At 40.0% G+C, this 17,574-nt stretch overlaps 1 protein-coding gene across 12 annotated transcripts in view; it reads right to left on the bottom strand.

Annotated features, from left to right (window-relative positions):
- Positions 1 to 17,574, bottom strand: part of TTLL7 (tubulin tyrosine ligase like 7) — a 121,369-nt gene that overhangs the window by 79,916 nt on the left and 23,879 nt on the right. The window contains exons 3-6 of one of the 12 annotated variants that reach the window (XM_039483957.1): positions 8,927 to 9,032; positions 7,508 to 7,595; positions 6,847 to 6,985; positions 3,510 to 3,700 (exon numbers count right to left, since the gene is read on the bottom strand). The exons of 8 other annotated variants lie outside the window; for them this stretch is intronic. The gene's annotated coding sequence lies outside the window, so the exon portion shown is untranslated. The remainder of the gene's footprint in view (positions 1 to 3,509; positions 3,701 to 6,846; positions 6,986 to 7,507; positions 7,596 to 8,926; positions 9,033 to 17,574) is intronic. 3 more of the 12 variants (XM_039483958.1, XM_039483960.1, XM_039483959.1) reach the window with 3 other exon arrangements.

Raw genomic sequence — 17,574 nt, 5'->3', positions numbered from 1 at the left:
TCTTTTGTCTACAGTTAAAGAATAGAATCCTCACCTGTTTAATGTAGCAGAATGGATAGAAAAAAGTAATACCAGAATAAAAGTTGACATATCAGCACAGCTCAAACATTTTGAGTCAGGTGCGGTCCTACAACTAAGCTCATGTAACACATTGACACTCAGATAGTAAACAGTTTCAGAATGTTTGATATATATTAAATTGTTCTAAGATTGCTAAATACTGTAGCTACAGTGAGACAGTACAATATAACACATGAATCCAGGTATGTGATGAGCTAATGTTATGTTAAACTGACTAAGGGTAGGTTTACACTTACCGCGTCGACCCAGAAGGTGAGTTCGACTTCTCGGAGTTCGAACTATCGCGTCTGATCTAGACGCAATAGTTCGAACTCCGGAAGTGCTGCGGTCGACTCCGGTACTCCACCACTGCAAACAGCGGTGGCGGAGTCGACGGGGGAGTCGCGGAGTTCGACCCTGCCGCGTCTGGACGGGTGAGTAGGTCGAACTAGGGTACTTCGAATTCAGCTACGCTATTCACGTAGCTGAATTTGCGTACCCTAGTTCGACCCCCCTTCTTAGTGTAGACCAGGCCTAAGTCTTATTGCTGCTGTGTAACCTTTCAGCCCACATGAGTCAAGGGCTCTAAACCCTAAACTGTTGTATACCTCTAAGGCCTGCTTAACTCCTAATAAACAAAACACTCTGATTAAGCAATACTGGAAGCAGAGGCTTAAAAGAAAATATTGCTTGATGTTCATGTATATTTGGGGGAAAGATTATATATAATTTAGCACAAACTAGTATCTGATCCAGATTCAGACTAGTTTTACCATTCTGGTCTGGTTTCAAAAAGTGATGGAACATGGTTCCTTTCATAACCAAGGTGACAGGTATGCTTGTTTGGGGGAAAATAAAGATGTGTTACCTAAATAAGGAAGAATGAGCTCTGGTTGGAGGTGAGACTTCCTTGGAAACTCACACACATTATACATATAACATATTAAATGTGTACACAAATATTAACCAGAAATAAAAAGTATGTACAATACCTGCAATTTTGGAGTGCTCACATTTTCATGAAAGCCTTATCTTTTGTACATCCTGTCTTTGTGTTAATATTGTTTTGGTTGGTTAGTTTTTGCATGTAAAATATTTGATGGCAATGAGCATGTGTCCTCAAGGGGGCACAAAGGGGAAAGTTAGGAGCTCTGCTGTGACAAATGTTGTGATGTATACTTTTCACAAGTAAACGCTGCTCTTATAAGCTACACTGCAGTACTCGCAGTGTACCAGAGATCAGGAACAGGTACAAAAGTAAGATTAGTCCTTTCAAGATTGCCCGGAAGGATGGTTGACCCTCCATGCATCCTTTTTCCAAAAGGGCTCTCCCCACCCCTTAACTAGATCTGAAGTACATTTTTTTGTTGAAAGTTGTGTTAAGCCTTTTAAAAAAAAAAATATTGCTTCCAAGAGGTCTTCCACTTTTAGGGCACAACCAGACTATTTATTGGCTTGCTCCGACCCTACCCCTGAGGCTAGCATTAGAGTGATAGCATGCTTCAGACTGACAGCCAAATGCATACTTTGGAGAAGTATTCTGCTTGCAGTCTAAGAATTAGTACACTAAAAGCTAAAATCAGACTAGAAGACTGTAGTATAAAGTAATATGCTACAGCAGCACATGCTTATGCCCATTTCTATTTGTATAAGCTCACATAATTAAACACTAGAAAATGTGCTAATTGACAAGACTAGTCTGTCTGTCAAAAGGGAAATGCTGAGGAACACCAGCTTTATTCAGTAATCACAACAATGAGCAGAAATATTGGCAAGGTACATTTTTCACTTATCCCCTAAAAGTAAACCAGCAACCACGCTGCTTGTGTCTGGTAAATCTAATAAATTTACAGAACACATTCCTACCATCACAAGTGAATATAAAATACCACGTTAGGCTGTCTCATGTTTTCTTTACTGTGCGCTCTTTCAGCATGTAGCATGGACATGACAGTCATACTACAGTCCATTACTTCAGAAAGTATTGATAATTCTATGAAACTATTATCCAGGGCAGCCCTTCATTGCCTCTAAAATAGAAATGGCTTCCTACCCCCTTATCACCAATTAGAGTTCTGTTCAGCAAAACAGATAGTTTATTGCAGATAATTACCTAGAAATGCAAATAATAATTTTATCTGTATACTTTAGCTCTCTCCATTTGAAATGGTGTTATAATGGCCTAGACTCTGTTTTGGTTTATATTTCATAAATGCCTCACAGAGAAAGTATATACTCTTAGTTATATTAGTATATAATGACATGTATTGCATGTTTAAAAAAAGACAATTTTGCATCTTATATAGTAGATATTGATGAAATGATACCTCCTTTGTAAGCAGTTTGAGATCTATGGATAAAATGTGCTAAATAAGAGTCATGTATTATTATTATTATTGAGATTCCCAACTATGCACTTCAGAGTAGAATCCTTGAAATAAAAAATGGAAAGTACAGACTTTCAAAAACTGCCTGCATTTTCACTCCTCACGCTCTTAATTTAAAATAGCATCTTAAAATGACTGGCTCAGTACAACTTTATGAAATAGAAATAGAACTATAGTTACAAAGCAGGAGTCAAGGGATAGCCTAGGACTTACAGACCACTAATTTCTGCAGAAGTTCAATACTGTAACTTCTGGTTTAGCTAAAGTACATCTTTTAGAAAGACTTCCAGTCTTGATTTAAAGATTTCACTTGATGGTTAGTCTGGAAAAAAGGAGTTAGAGGAGACCTGAATTAAGTATTTTAAATTATGAAAGATATTGTAGCAACCAGCCTATAACTTTGAGAGAGGAACACAGGTTGCCAGAGAGAAGACTTTGCAGGAGGCACCAAGAAGTCTGCTGTGTGCACATAATTAGATTCTTAAGTGCAGTATTTCTTTAAGAGTCAGTTCAGGTATACAAGCATGGAGCCCTTTCACGTGATTAACCAACAGACAGTACATGAAATGGGCATAATGAAAAGTGACTTGTTCTCGCTTTTTACCCCTTCCTTTAACATGAGAACAAAGAACAAATGAAAAGGAAGTGAATTTAGAACAAACATAGGCAGAATAAGAAAAACCCACTTCTCTTAAGGTAATTAAATCTTGTGCTTAAGATCACTGAAGGAATGAATAACTTTTCTGCATGCCCATACACAGCATTGCATATTTGGCAAGGTTCATTACGAGGTTGGGTTTTTATTTGGTTTTTTGGGGGTTTTTTTGGAGGGGGTTGGGAAGTGATGGTGCATCTTCATCTGAAGCATCAGGGATTGGACACATTTTCTGCAGGATATCAGACTACATGCACCAATGGGCTAATCCAATATGGCAACTCATAAAATTCTGTGTAAGAATGTCCGTAGTGTGAAGGCAAACTGGCATGTAACTTTACCAGCCAGGCTCAAAATTTTACTAAAATGATGACAGAAGAAAATAAGACTAATGATATTTTACTCACCTATCAAAAAAATATCACTCCCAAGAAGATAATGGAGTAGGTTTGGCAAGGCTGGTTTTCGATGTTTCAGTGGAGAAAGAGCTCTGATACGTAAGACCAATTTCTGATCAAGCAAAACAAAATCTTTACTCTAGTACTAATCCATTCTCAGATGTCCTTTCCAGCTTGTCTCTCAGGTGAATGTCACTTTCCTGCAGATTTACAGAATTCAGATCTTCATTATGGAATGATCCCAGTTGCTCCATATTCAAGGTTGTAACTAAGTCTGAATTATACACTTAGTTTTGTATCCCACTCAAACCCTGCTTCCCTCTAAAATATAAGAGCCTAAATTCTCTAAAGTTTTGCTGGATGGAGAAAGAAGGGAAGCACTACTGCTTTACTGTCTTCTCCCATTCCCAAGTGCCTCCTTCCCACCCAGACCCCCTGTGCTTCTGGCAGCAGACCTCTGTCTTTCACCCTATATGCCCTGTCCACCCTATATGCCTCTGCATCTGTTACATGCTTCCTTATGCCCAGCTGATCCCTGATTGTCAAAATAACCTCTTAGAGTCACTGGCAGCTGGTATAAGTTAGAGCAGAAGGCTTCTCAAATGCATGTCAGGTACTAGCCAACTGCCAGGATGGCCTCAGGATCAGGGATATAAACACAAAGATGAGTTAAAGCAAGTACCCCTTATCCACATCACAGAATCTGGCCTATTAGCTCTAATATATTCCAGGGCTGCACTGCCTAGCTCCATCAGTGTTTCTGGACAGAGACTATAATTTCTAAATGAGGCTTGCAGAGTCTATGGTTGTGAATTACATCATCTAAATTCAGATCCTGGCACATCAGAATGGTTGCTAGTCTAGCACCCGGGATGGCACACTGACAGCACGATGAAATGCAAATTGACAGACACTGGCCTGCAGCCCAGAATCCAGAATCTGATTCAAAATGTCCAGTAACACATTCAAAGTCTAAGGTCTGGGTACAAACTAATCGTCACACTGAGGTAAATGTCTGTCTATGGTTTTCTAACATATGAAACTGAAACGAGGAGGCTCCTGCGTACATAGTGAACTCCTGCCCACCCTACAGTAATTGCTCTGAAGTTTCCCCACTGTTGCTACCATCAGTATAGCTTCACTGGGAACAGCAATGGTGGGAGTACTTGTGTAGATTGGTAGTTGCCAACATTTTAACCACTGCAACATTCAAATCTGCTCTAAGCAGGATAAAGTGATTGGCAGAGTATTATTGGTTGGTCTGCACAATTGCAACCACTACAGCAGCTGCGCTAGTGGTAGCAATGGTGGGAAATTTTAGGGCAAAAATGTAGTGTATACACAGCTGTTTAAATACAGGAGAACAAAGGAAAGAAATTAAACATTGCACAACAGGAAAAAATTAAAAACAGTTTCTAAAAATAACAGAACACCTTGGCTAGGGTTTTAAAGGGACCTGAAAGAGTTAGATGCGCATGTCTCATTGAATTTCTGTGGGAGTCAGATGCCTAACTAACCCTCCTTGGAGAATCCTAGCTTCTACCTGTTTCTGCTTTGGGATCCTGAGCGTCCAGTGGGCATTTTTTCAAACCCTCTGGTGTATACATCATTCTATAACATGTCAAACAATATGAAAAAATGCTATTCAACATCCCTCCGATTCTTCCAAACAAAAAGACAAACAAATCCACACAATTATAACCCAGCAGGCAGACACATGAGAAGTACATAGAATTTAGTAGTACTGCCCAACTAATACACATATTGTACAAAAGCTGGGAAGTGATGAAAAATTAATATTAGGGTACTAGCAAGAAGACTCTATCCATGTTCACTGCCATATTACTGCATAAAATCAATTCAAAGTTGACTTTATCGGCGACTCCAACTAGTATTGATGTAAAATTAAAAAGAGGCTTCAGCAAAACCAAAGAATCTTTTTTCAATTTCTTTAAATATTTAATCAAAGAGAGAAGAAAGAATATTTTAATTAACACCTTTCATCCCAAAGACCCAAAATACCTCGCAACCCAATTGTGTGAATTCAGTCTCACAACACCCTGCAAAATATTGCATGACACTTCTGCCCATTCTATAGAACTGCAAACAGAGACACAGAGAAACTGACTGATTTGTCCTAGGTTACACAGCAAGTCAGTGGCAATACAAGGAACAGAACAACAAGAACAAAATCCTAGCTCCCATTCCCTTGCTCTAACCTAGTAATACTCTGACTTCAGTGATTCAGGAGCCAAATTAGCAATCAACATTACCCAAAAGAGCCACAGTAGTGTGAATTCATGGTTTCATATATATATTATTTTCACAGCAAAATGACTGACAAGTATTCTACAATTGGTTAATAACATAGTAAAAGCATCCTGATTGGTTAATAACTTAGACTGGTTAATAATTAAATCACTGTTTTAATCCATGTATCAGAGCCCGGCCAACTTTAGGATAAGGTGCCACAGGATTCTTTGCTGTTTTAATCCATGCGCTGCAAAGAGCTGTAGGAGACACATTAAAGAGCCACTTATGGCTCCCAAGCCTCAGTCTATCCCTGGTCTAACCATGCTAACAGGAGCAGGAGCATCCATATGGAGGTCAAGGACACCCACAGTTCCCCTGGCTCTGTCCCTCCCCCAAGGCTGCACTGCTTCCTCTGGATCCCCCCAGCAGAGCAAGGTGTGAAGTTGTACCCCCAGAGTGGAGTTATTCTGATTCAGTAAGCAGAACTTCCAGATTAAGGCCTTGTGTACACTACACAGTTTTGTTGACAAGTCAAGTTTCATCAACAAAACAGTGGAGGTGTACACACCTCCTGCCAATTTAAATCTCCTGCTATGCCAACATAATAAACCCACCTCAGCAAGCGGCATAGAGCTTTTTGCAACAAAGTTAGAGCAACACAGTGTCACAGTACTTGCTTATGTCACCCTAAGTAACCTCCAGGAGGTATCCCACAATGCTCATCATGAGCACTCTGGTAAGCAGTTTCTACTTCTTGCCCTGCAGCCAGGTACACAGGCATGCGCCCCTCCCAATTTAAAGCCCCCTGAATTTTTGAAATTCCACACAGAGCAAACAGGAAGGACATCTTCCCAGCTGACCATGCCAGCTTTCTGCAGCAAACATGTGGAGTACACTGGAGTTGCTGGATCTGTTGGGTGCGTGGGTAGAGAAGTTTGAAAAGTTGCAGCTCCAATCCAGTCGTAGGAACTTGATACCTCTGAGCAGACACCTCCGTGGCATGGAGAAGAAAGGGCATGAAAGGGACATGCAGCAGTGGTGTGCTAAGACAAAGGAGCTGAGACAGGCATACTAGGAGACAAGGGATGCCAACCGTTGCTCTGATGCAGCACTGAAAACATGTCACTGCTATAAGAAGCTGCACGGCATCCTCGGCGGCGACCCCACCTCCACCACCAAGTGCCCCGTGGATACTTCAGTGGGACTGGAGGCAGCAGCCAGCAGAGTCAACCCTGAGGACGAAGTGGTGGACAAAAAGGTCAAGTTGGAGGAGGATGTGGGACAGGTGACAGGCTTGTCCGGTCGCATGGCGAGCCAAGACCTCTTTTTGTCTCTGGAAGGATCTTCCCAGACCCAGCAGTCCGGCTGAAACAGGAGAGGGGAGCTCTGGTAAATATTTATTTTTCTTGGATAGTGCATGGTTACATGAGGTAGTGGTGTCCTTTATTTTGTTACATGATGCACAAGAGAGAAGGAATCAAAATTAACAATACTAGGTACTGTTTGCATCTGCTTCATAGTCCTCTATGCAGCCATGCAATGGGGCTCTGCAGAAAAGTTTGTTAATGCACACCAAGATCTCCTGGGAATCCTCCCTAGTGGTCTCTAGGAAACTTCCCTGCAGATACTCTGCAATCCTCTGCTGAAGGTTCCTTGGCAGAGCTGCTTTGTTTCTTCCTCCATCGTAGGAAACTTTGCCGCGCCAATCAGCAATTACTTCTAGAGGAAACAAAGCAGCACACAGGCATACGGACCTGCTCTGAAGCCACACGCAGGCAGGAAACGCACCCTTACATCTTCGGCTACCCTCAGTAGTGTGATTTCGGCTTCGATCACCCCCACCTGTGGAAAATGGTGCCAGTATTCAGAATAGTGTCCCGAGGCGCTTGTACTGATCCCCTTCTGAAACCGCACAGACCTTTTGTCCTGTCTTGCACCCCCACCACCAGGCCAAATTCACCATATTTAGTGCTCTGGCCGTGCTGTGTGCTTGCCAAGGGAAAGTGAGAAAGAGGTGTATGTAACTTCTATGATTCAAGACCACGAGTGCACACACAATACTGACTCTGTGTATTGTTTCTTGTGCTTTGGCAGATGTACCTTGAGGGCCAGCTCCTACACATGGCAGAGCACCTCTGTCAGATAAGGAGGCGAATGAGATAGAGTAAGGACGCCGGGGCGGCTCCAGGCCCCAGCACGCCAAGCACGTGCTTGGGGCAGCATGCTGTGGGGGGCGCTCTGTCAGTTGCGGGAGGTCCACGGAAGCCGCGGGACCAGCGGACCCTCCACAGGCACGCCTGCGGGTGGTCCACCGGAGCCACGGGACCGGTGAGCGGCAGAGCGCCCCCTGCGGCATGACGCCGTGCTTGGGGCGGCGAAATGTGCAGAGCCACCCCTGTAAGGACGACATGTTTCACAAATTGTTGTAATCGTCAGATCAGGCCAATAGTGAGCAGAGAGCGTGGAGAGAGACAATAAACAAGAAACTAGAAATGGATAGCCAGGAGAGGAGACAGGAAGGAGCAGAAAATAAAGCTCATGGAGGACCAAACAGTGAGGCTGAGGTCCCTGATTGTGCTGCAAGTGGAACACATACAGCCCTCCCGCAGCCCATACAGGGGAGCTGGTTTATAGAATCTCCTTTGAATGCCTGATTGGCATTCAGTCCCTCAGCACTGTTTCATTTCTCCACTCTATCCACTGTATGAGATCTAAGCAGGAATTAACATATATCTGTTGGTAATGAGTGCAGACCCCTGTCATAGCTACATTTCACACTATACAGTAGAAGGCAGCATGTGACCAAAAGCCTCTGAAAAATTCTTTTCGTTATTGAAAAATGCAATACCTGAAGCATGAAAAATAAAGTATATCAAACTTTCCACACACAAATTATTTTATCTTTGTGATGAGAAAAATGAAGCAGCATGAGAATTTTCTGCCCAAAATGGGTCATTTTTTTAGGAAGCGCCTGAAAACATAGCACAGAATAAATGTGCTTTCTCAGCCACAACTGTAGCATTACTATTGCCACCCTATAATATTGAACAGCTCTATTTATAGACTAACCTTATGCTGTCTCTAAGCTACAAACACTGAACATGCTGACAGTGACACTGTAGGTTTTTCTAAATTCATAGTTTAAAATAACTACAAAATTTGAGATGACTGACCTAAGCATGCACATTTCTCCTCATGCCTTTAATCACAGCAAGGACGCAGTTCCAAGTAGACAGCAATGCTGAAAAAACGCTACCTTTAGTCTTCTTCTCTCTTGGTCTGGAAAGATTTTCTTTTTAATAGCAAAATTCACTGTATGTTTGAAGCAATGTTTAGGAAAGGTGTCCAGGACAGATTTCCGCCTACCCAAAGCCAATCCTCCTTACCAGAAGAAAAAGCAATTATGATACAAGTCCAAGGAAATATGGGCAAAAGCAAAGAAAAGAAGGAGGGGAAATGCTACAGCAAGCCCTCCCCCAAGAAATACTTGATATTTACAGTAAATAAACTGTCAACATAAAATTGGGAAATTAACATACTTCAGCTAAAATATAACACAACAGAGCAATTGTGCAAAATCTCAAGTCTGATGCAACCTAATTCATCAACTCCTCTACATACAAACTAGTAATAGAGGCTCAAAACCTCTATTTCTCAAGGATTTAACTGACTGGGATAAATATTGCAAAAGAGTCTCAGTGATTGAGAAGTGGCACAGGTTCTTGCATTGCTGATAGATTAGGGTGATATTAGCTGCAGCACCTTCCTATTTAGGCCTGTGGCCATGTATGCTCAAAAGAGGGGTGCCAGGGGGTACAAGGACACCACCGTTAAGTCCACTTATCCGTCTCTGACTTCGCCACCCCAGGGTCTATGGACCAGCATAAAGGTAATAGCCCTGGTGCCCAGGAAGCATGGCCTAGAGGCCAGAGTCAATGGCGCAGCCCTTTGCTGCAGGGCCGCATGGCCTAGCAGCCAGTACCTGAGGGGCCAACAGCAAGGCTGGCTGGTGGCCCAGGTAAGGGGGTCCAGGCCCACCTGATTCCACTGGGCCCCAACTCAGGGCCCTGGCAGTGCCACAGCAGTCCATCACTGGCTCAGCGGGGAATCCCACCGAAACACACTGAGTTTCTTTGAAGATTTGTATTTGCAAATATTTTATCTAAATGCAAAGCTTCTAATGTAATATCTTCCAAATATCATTACTATGTAAATGGTAAGATACTTCATGTACAAACATGAACTCCAGTGACTTTGTTAGACTGGTTACTGTTACACGAAGCCCTTAGAGTTGGAATATCTATATTAATTAGTTATCTGACAATGCTTAAGCAATTTCTTTACCAAACGCAGAAAGAGAAGAGCCACTCTCCAAAATCTGTTCAGAGAAGAAAATGCCTTCTTGAATAGCTATTTAAATTTAAAGATACTAAATTAAGTTATAAAAGTTTTCAGTTATCAAGCTAGTCATTTTTTACATCTGACATAAGGATGTTTGCACATACTGGAAGCAGAATTTCAACTCCAATTAAACCTTTATGAAATTGAGGGAATATTTCAGAAAATTGATTAAATAAAAGAAAGTTGAAACTCTAAGGTGTTTTGAGCATTTCCTGCCACAAACATAATATAACCATCAAATTGTTGAAAAATTACAACTCTATTGCACATGAATTAATAGACTACATAGTCATGGGTTTAAGACATTACTAAAACCAACCCAAGAAGGCATGATCCTTTCATTGGCTCAACAGCTCATTTGAATCCAACCAAGCCTAAGAGAGGTATGTTTTCCTCCTTCCATGAAACTAGAAGGAAGAGAAGGGTATACAACTCTGAATTAAACTACTCTTGGCTCCCTTCCCCATCTCTACATCACATCCTGTTCATCTCTTCTCTACAAGCAAGACAGTAAGAAAAAAACAGCCAGAGAGCATCAGAAAGAACAACCTTCAAGTTTATATGATCACATAATCAATATCAGAGGGGTGGCCGTGTTAGTCTGTATCCACAAAAACAATGAGAAGTCCAGTGGCACCTTAAAGACTAAAGACTTTATGCCTGCAGCTGTTATTTTCACTCCAAGCATCTGAAGTGGGTTTTTTACCCACGAAAACTTATGCCCAAATAAATCTGTTAGTCTTTAAGGTGCCACCAGACTCCTCGTTGTTTTTACATAACCAATACTTCAACATGGATTTGTGAGATGAATTGTAAAGCACAGCCAAGGGATTAAAAATTTATTTTTTTCTTTTAACTTGATATTGAAATGCTATTGTATCTTAAAATATTAACAACTTCTCCTGTTAAATATGAAATTTTGTAGACCAAGTATTACTGGAGAGAAGAAATGAATTAGAGATGGTAAACAAAAAGAATTGGTGGGATTTAATTTGAATTTTAAGATTCCTGATATTAATTAATTTGCGAGCCTCAAAAAAAACCCTTATTTAAATAATTTCTTTTGTTTTACAGGATTTAAAATTCCTCACCATCATCCATTTATCAACTGTTTATTTTATCCCTGAGAATCAAAATTCTTTTGCCCATCTATGAACTGTTTTAGTTATCTAGGGTACACTAACACAGAACTCGCTACCAATTTTGAGATATATACTTTGGTCTTAATTTACCCAAAAAAGAGCAGGCCCACCCTTGAAGGTGCAATCCAGTGGTGGGCAACCTGTGGCCCATCAGGGTAATCCACTGGTGGGTCGCCAGACAGTTTGTTTACATCGCCCGGCCGCCCGCAACTCTCAGTGGCCGCAGTTCGCCGTTCCCGGCCAATAAGAACTGCGGGAAGAGGTGGCCAGCACATCCCTGTGGGCTGCAGGTTGTGCACCATTGATTTAATGCCTGTTGAAGGATATCAGCATGCTCTGTGGTCATGGCTAGAGTTGATTTCAGGTTCAATTTCTACAAGGGATTTTTTCATTTCTAATTTTAAAAAAATAATTAAAGTGTAATCTTAACTTTAAAAGTAATTTAAAGGTTGGCAGATTATGCACACACACCTTCAAAGCAAAGGAGGCAGATCTAGAAAGGTAAGGGCATCTCACTGTCAGAGGAGGGAAATAGTTTGGGGCATGGAACTCTTCTTATTGGGAGTTGGAGCTCATTCTAATTTGGGGGCATTTAACATTCCCTTTGAAGAGATGCAAAAGAGATGCAAGGTGCAAGAAAGCCAGGCAATGCCAGACCTGTGAGACGGGTCAAGCTGTACTACCCTCACTCCTAGAGCTCACTGGGCACACACAGCAATCTGTGCTTGTTACAAGCAGGCAAGAACTGTGTTGAATCAGGCCCAGAGACACAGTTTGGAGGGCTGGGACTGTTGCAGTTACACACAATATGTTAGCCCTGCTAACAACGGTAGCGCTGCTTTTCCACAATAAGCACATGCAGACAATGCTGGTAGTGTGATCTACAAGCAAACGTGAGTGGTCTCCTATTTCCCCCTATTGTGAATTCTAAGAACAGCTGTCTCTCATTCCATACACCTACATTTTTTTTTAATTTTTATTTAGTTGTGTAGAAAAAAATCTAGATGTCTTTATGAATGCTTTATAAAATAAAAAACTAAAATAACTAACTACATTTTCTCCATCAATGTAAGAGAAATCATCTGAATTACAGTAATTCCACCAACAAGGATTGTTGCAATTTTCCCCAATCCAAAAAGGCGTGTGTAGGGGGGCTGAGGAGAAGTACAAAGAGTTTTATGAAATGAAACAAAATACACTATGCAAATCACTCTGCAACCAAATTTATTCTTCAAAACAAAGACACACATTGTCCAAAATAAAAATCTTGCTAAGTAAAACAAGAACTGAGTCCCCCATCTACTAATTAATGATACACCTGTCTCTCTTGTATCTGCCTTTAGATACTGATACACTTTTACCATCTTTTCAATATCCAATGACAATTAATTCCACCTACTAGTCACACCTACCTCTCCAATCACCAGTGACTCCTCTAGACAGTTTTGTAGCTTTCTTATTACATGTACCAAAAACGTCAATTACTTACATCACTTCCCTTTTACATTTTAGTAACTAACATTTTCATTCACAAATTAAAATATTTTAAAGTGACTTTCGAGTATGTTATATTCAAATAATTCCGAGTAATATAAAAAAGTTAAAGAAATGAGAGGGGGAAATTACACAGCCTACCCAACTCCACCCACCCACACCAAGACTCAACCAGCCCATTTTTCTTCTGAGTGTGAGAAAAAACAATTTTTTCATAACTCTACCACCACCTAAGAACTCTTATCATGTGTTTTGTTTTATAAGACAAAAAACACCAAAAGGCAATTCAAAGACAAAAAACAACATAACAAATTAACAGGAAAAAATGCATTTGAGGAACATTAAAGACATAAGAGAAGCCCACAAAAGCAAGGAAAATAAAAGCTATGGATTAGACCAACACGTAGGTCCAATGTATATTTTTCAACATTATTAGTAAAATAATATATAAGTATATAAGTATATAAGTACAAAGAGAAATTTCCTTACATCAGTGGATTGGTTTTACAATCTACTGTCCTTGCAATGTAGTTTTTCTTTTATCTCCATCAATATCTACATGCAACTGTTTTAGTGTACATGAATTTAGTATTAAGGCTCCATTTGCTGATGCTATACTCCAATTCTTTCACTATAGCCTATAGGGATATTACTGTGCTAGTTTTTAGATGCTAAAAATAACACAAGCAAATGTCAATCCAAGGACAAAGCTGGAACGAAACATGCATTAATGTAACCAAAGAAGAATATACTTAACTTTTTGCTACTAAGCAAAGATGAAAATAACTTTGTCAACACATAGCCCGGTGTAAACTAAAACTACGGAGAAAGCCCCCTCATGAATCATTATCAATCGTGCTTTACATTTTTTAAAGGCTTTCTCCATCCTTCATGAAAAACTACCAATGTTTCCCTTTAGACCACTCTTTCCAGTACCCACAGTAAGGAGTTTTCCTTCTAGATAAGGTGTTAATGTAGCCCTTCAACAGAACCACAGGCCCTACTCAATTGTGAGTTATCTGAGACCCCACCCGTTACAATTCTCACACTCTATGCTGAACCCCCCCACTTTAGACCTCAATCCCTGTTTCCCAACACAACCTAGAGGAGTTAAGAGTGCAGCATGACATCTCTTCTCCAGAGAAGAAATCCTGGCTCCAATGGCAAAATTTCCATTGACTTCAGTAGGGCCAGGATTTCACTCCTAATGATCCAGGCGGTGAAGGACGCAAACTCAGATAACAGCAAGATACTGGTGTGGTACTACAAGACTACCACGTTGGCCCACAAATGTGAAATACAAATTTAAAAGTTTCTACTTGCTATACATAGCTGTATTCTTCCATCAATTATCAAGTAAGCGAGTCACCAATTTAAATTTTCAGTGCATTGATAAATGTTAGACCTCTTATTGAGTTCCCTGAAAAGTAAATAAAGCCAGAAATCTTATTTGCCCTGACATTTACTCTGAAGGAAAACAAAAGCAAATAATTCTCAAATTAAAATGATTTTTCTTTGTTAATTCTTGGGCTTAAGTGGCACCTTCACCAATGTTAAGTCCTGGGAGAGAAAGATTAAAAAAAGAAAGAAAGAACCTCAGTGGCACTGTCCCAAAATATAAAATACTCAAACATTCATGAAAAAGGCAACATATTTAATTAACCTCAATTCAGATTTAAAGTACTATCCATAAAGCAGATATGGTTTTGCCCCACACAAGTGAGTGTTTATCAAGGCCATACCTGCAGCTCATATCTATAAATCCTGCCTTTGAAAAAGAGATATTCTTAAAGAAATACCCATACTGCTTTGTATTCGAAGCTATAATAGCTTTGCATATGGAAAGAGAAATAGTACCTGTGACGGTTTGGATCACAGAAACCCCCCTGGGAGCTGCCAACTGATGTGCCAAGACTACCTCTGCTCCTGTTTTCCCTGCCAGCTCAGGATTCCAGCACCCTGTCTTGCTGAGCCAGACACTCCTGTCTGCTCCAACACAGACCCAGGGTCTGAATTACCTGCCTCAAAGCTGCAGGTTTACCTGAAAACAGCTCACAGAAGTGTGCTTGTCTTTCGCACTCAGATGCCCAACTCCCAATGGGGTCTAAACCCAAATAAATCTGTTTTACCCTGCATAAAGCTTATGGAGGGTAAACTCATAAATTGTTCGCCCCCTATAACAGAGATATGCACAGTTGTTTGCTCCCCCAGGTATTAAGGCATACTCTGAGTTAATTAATAAGTAAAAGTGATTTTATTAAATACAGAAAGTAGGGTTTAAGTGGTTCCAAGTAGCAGCAGGCAGAACAAAGTAAGTCATCAAGCAAAATAAAATAAAATGCGCAAATCTATGTCTAATCAAACTGAATACAGATAATCTCACCCTCAGAGATGCTTCAGTAAGTTTTTTCCTCAGACTGGACACCTTCCAGACCTGGGCACAATTCTTTCCCCTGGTACAGCTCTTGTTCCAGCTCAGGTGATAGCTAGGGGATTCTTCATGATGGCTCTTCTCCTCTCCTTTTTACTTTTGACTTTTTACTCAGGTGTTCACCAGATTTAAATGGGAGCCTCCTTCCACACTCCATGATCCTCCCTTCCCTGCCCCATTCCCAGTTACCTGCTCTTCTCTTCCCATTCGCCAGCAGAATGCATTAGGCCCAAAATCACCAGAGCTGGAATGTGCATTTTTAACTAGTCGGACTACTCCCTCTGTCCAGCTCATTTGTATAAATTATTTGAAAAGTTATTACTTTCAGAAAGTGTTAATTGCACTTTCATGCTTATTTTGCAGCATAATATTTAGCTCATAGATTATGGTGAGCATTCAACAAGTTACTGAGATTAAAAGTGGCAAAGTATTATAAGTAGTGAAAGATGAGAGTAATGAATACAAGAGGTATCAATCTGTGCAATAAAAAGTATGCTTTTTCTAAAATGGTTTTGTCTTCACCACAGAACTGCCACACAATCACAGCTCTTCATACTGTGGATTAGTGTACAATTATTGGGAATTAAATTTGGAGCAAGTGATCTCTTTATGGACAAAAATCAGTCCAGTATTGCACACACAGTAATGTGTAAGTATGTGAGTCTGTGCTCATTTAAAACTATCTTTATACCACTATGTAGTTGCATAATGATACAATATTTATGTACCAATATACATAATATATGCTGTGAGGCATACGATAATAAGGGAATTGGATGAATTTGCTGTTGTAATAAATCACATTTTAAATCTGATAAAAGTCTTCTCTTTTAAAAATGCACATTTCATAAAATGCCTTCATTATCATTTTACACTAACTTTTGCAGCAATAAATTCCAAAGTAGTGGTTTTTTAGTGTTACATGATTACAATAGTTTAGTTTATTACGGCCAATGAACAGAATGGTTAGAACACTAAAAAGTAAATCAATTCAACAACAAACCATTATTTTAAATAACTACTGGAACCTGAAGGTATGCCTCTATCTATCTGTTTCCTGACTAGGGACTAAAATGCATTAAGAAGTTATTTCACTCAGCAACTTAATAACCTGTACTTACAGAAAAAACTTGTTTGCAACAGAAATAGGTAATGGAATGTAGCACTGCAATTTACATTACTTATATTTTAGAGTTCTCTTTAATTACCCAGGTTCTATAGCTTCTATTATTTCAGGGGTAGAAGATAGATGATTATGCACCTGTTTCCTTAAACTTTTTACAGTCATTACTAAACAATGGACCAAAGTCATTCCTGGTGTAACTCCATTTATTCACTTTACTTTCTATAAAAAGTGATCATGTACTCGTGTTGATGACAGTGATATTTAACAAAGCACTGTTACAGCATCACACTCTTACTTCAATGTTTAGTGTTTTTTTGTTAACCTTTATTATGTAGCTTCACAATAATCATTATGGTGCTGTGAGCTCTTTGGGGCAGAAAAAGTCTGTGTTTGTACAGTGCCTACTACTACGGGCTCCTGATCCATGACTGCACTGCCTAGGTGTTATCACAGTACAAGTAATTAATAATAATGTTCCATTTTATCTGTTTGCTATGGACAAATCTACAAGTCAGAACCTCACTGAAGATGGCTGATACTAAATTAGCCTTTTCTGACTTGCCATTTATTCCATAAGTCACTGAACAAATAACACATCTGTGTATACTATATTTAGGACCACAACAATTATCCCCACCTCAGTCAGTGAAGTGAAGGGTGAACATTCAGAAACATGGCAACAGAAGAAAGCAAAGAAAAAGAATTGTATTAAAAAAATGACGAGAGTAAAAAGATGGTTTAGGACATTTGTTATTTGATATGGAGTGTTTCTTCTCTAGGTTACTGGCTCACATCTGGACCAGGTTAACAGTAAGTAAAAATTCATGACACCTACCAGCTGGTTGTTGATCTCAGTCCATTTCCCAGTCCACATCACTCAAACCACCACAAAAATGGACACTAATAAATGCTATTTTGGGCATTGTCAGAAGATAGTACAGTACAAAGAATAATGTGCTTGAGAATGACTTAACCTTTTACCCATTAGAAGTGGCCTGGGTGGAGGGACATAAGCAAGGCAACATGGGTAGGTGTCTACTGTGGATAAACAGAACTTCAGTATCTCAGGCTGTTAATGTGGTACCTTTTAAGAGGACTATATTTTCTTTAATAGTTTTCTACTTTCCACACAAGAGAAACACAGTCTTCTACTATAGTTTATTTAATATGCTGCTTCTTCTTTTCTCCTTTAGTTTCTTGTTGTCTTAACAGATATCCAATTATTCA

This window comes from Mauremys reevesii, linkage group 8 (genome assembly GCF_016161935.1).
Source record: "Mauremys reevesii isolate NIE-2019 linkage group 8, ASM1616193v1, whole genome shotgun sequence".
NCBI classification, from domain to species: Eukaryota; Metazoa; Chordata; order Testudines; family Geoemydidae; genus Mauremys; species Mauremys reevesii.
This window is presented reverse-complemented; position numbering and strand designations above follow the sequence as displayed.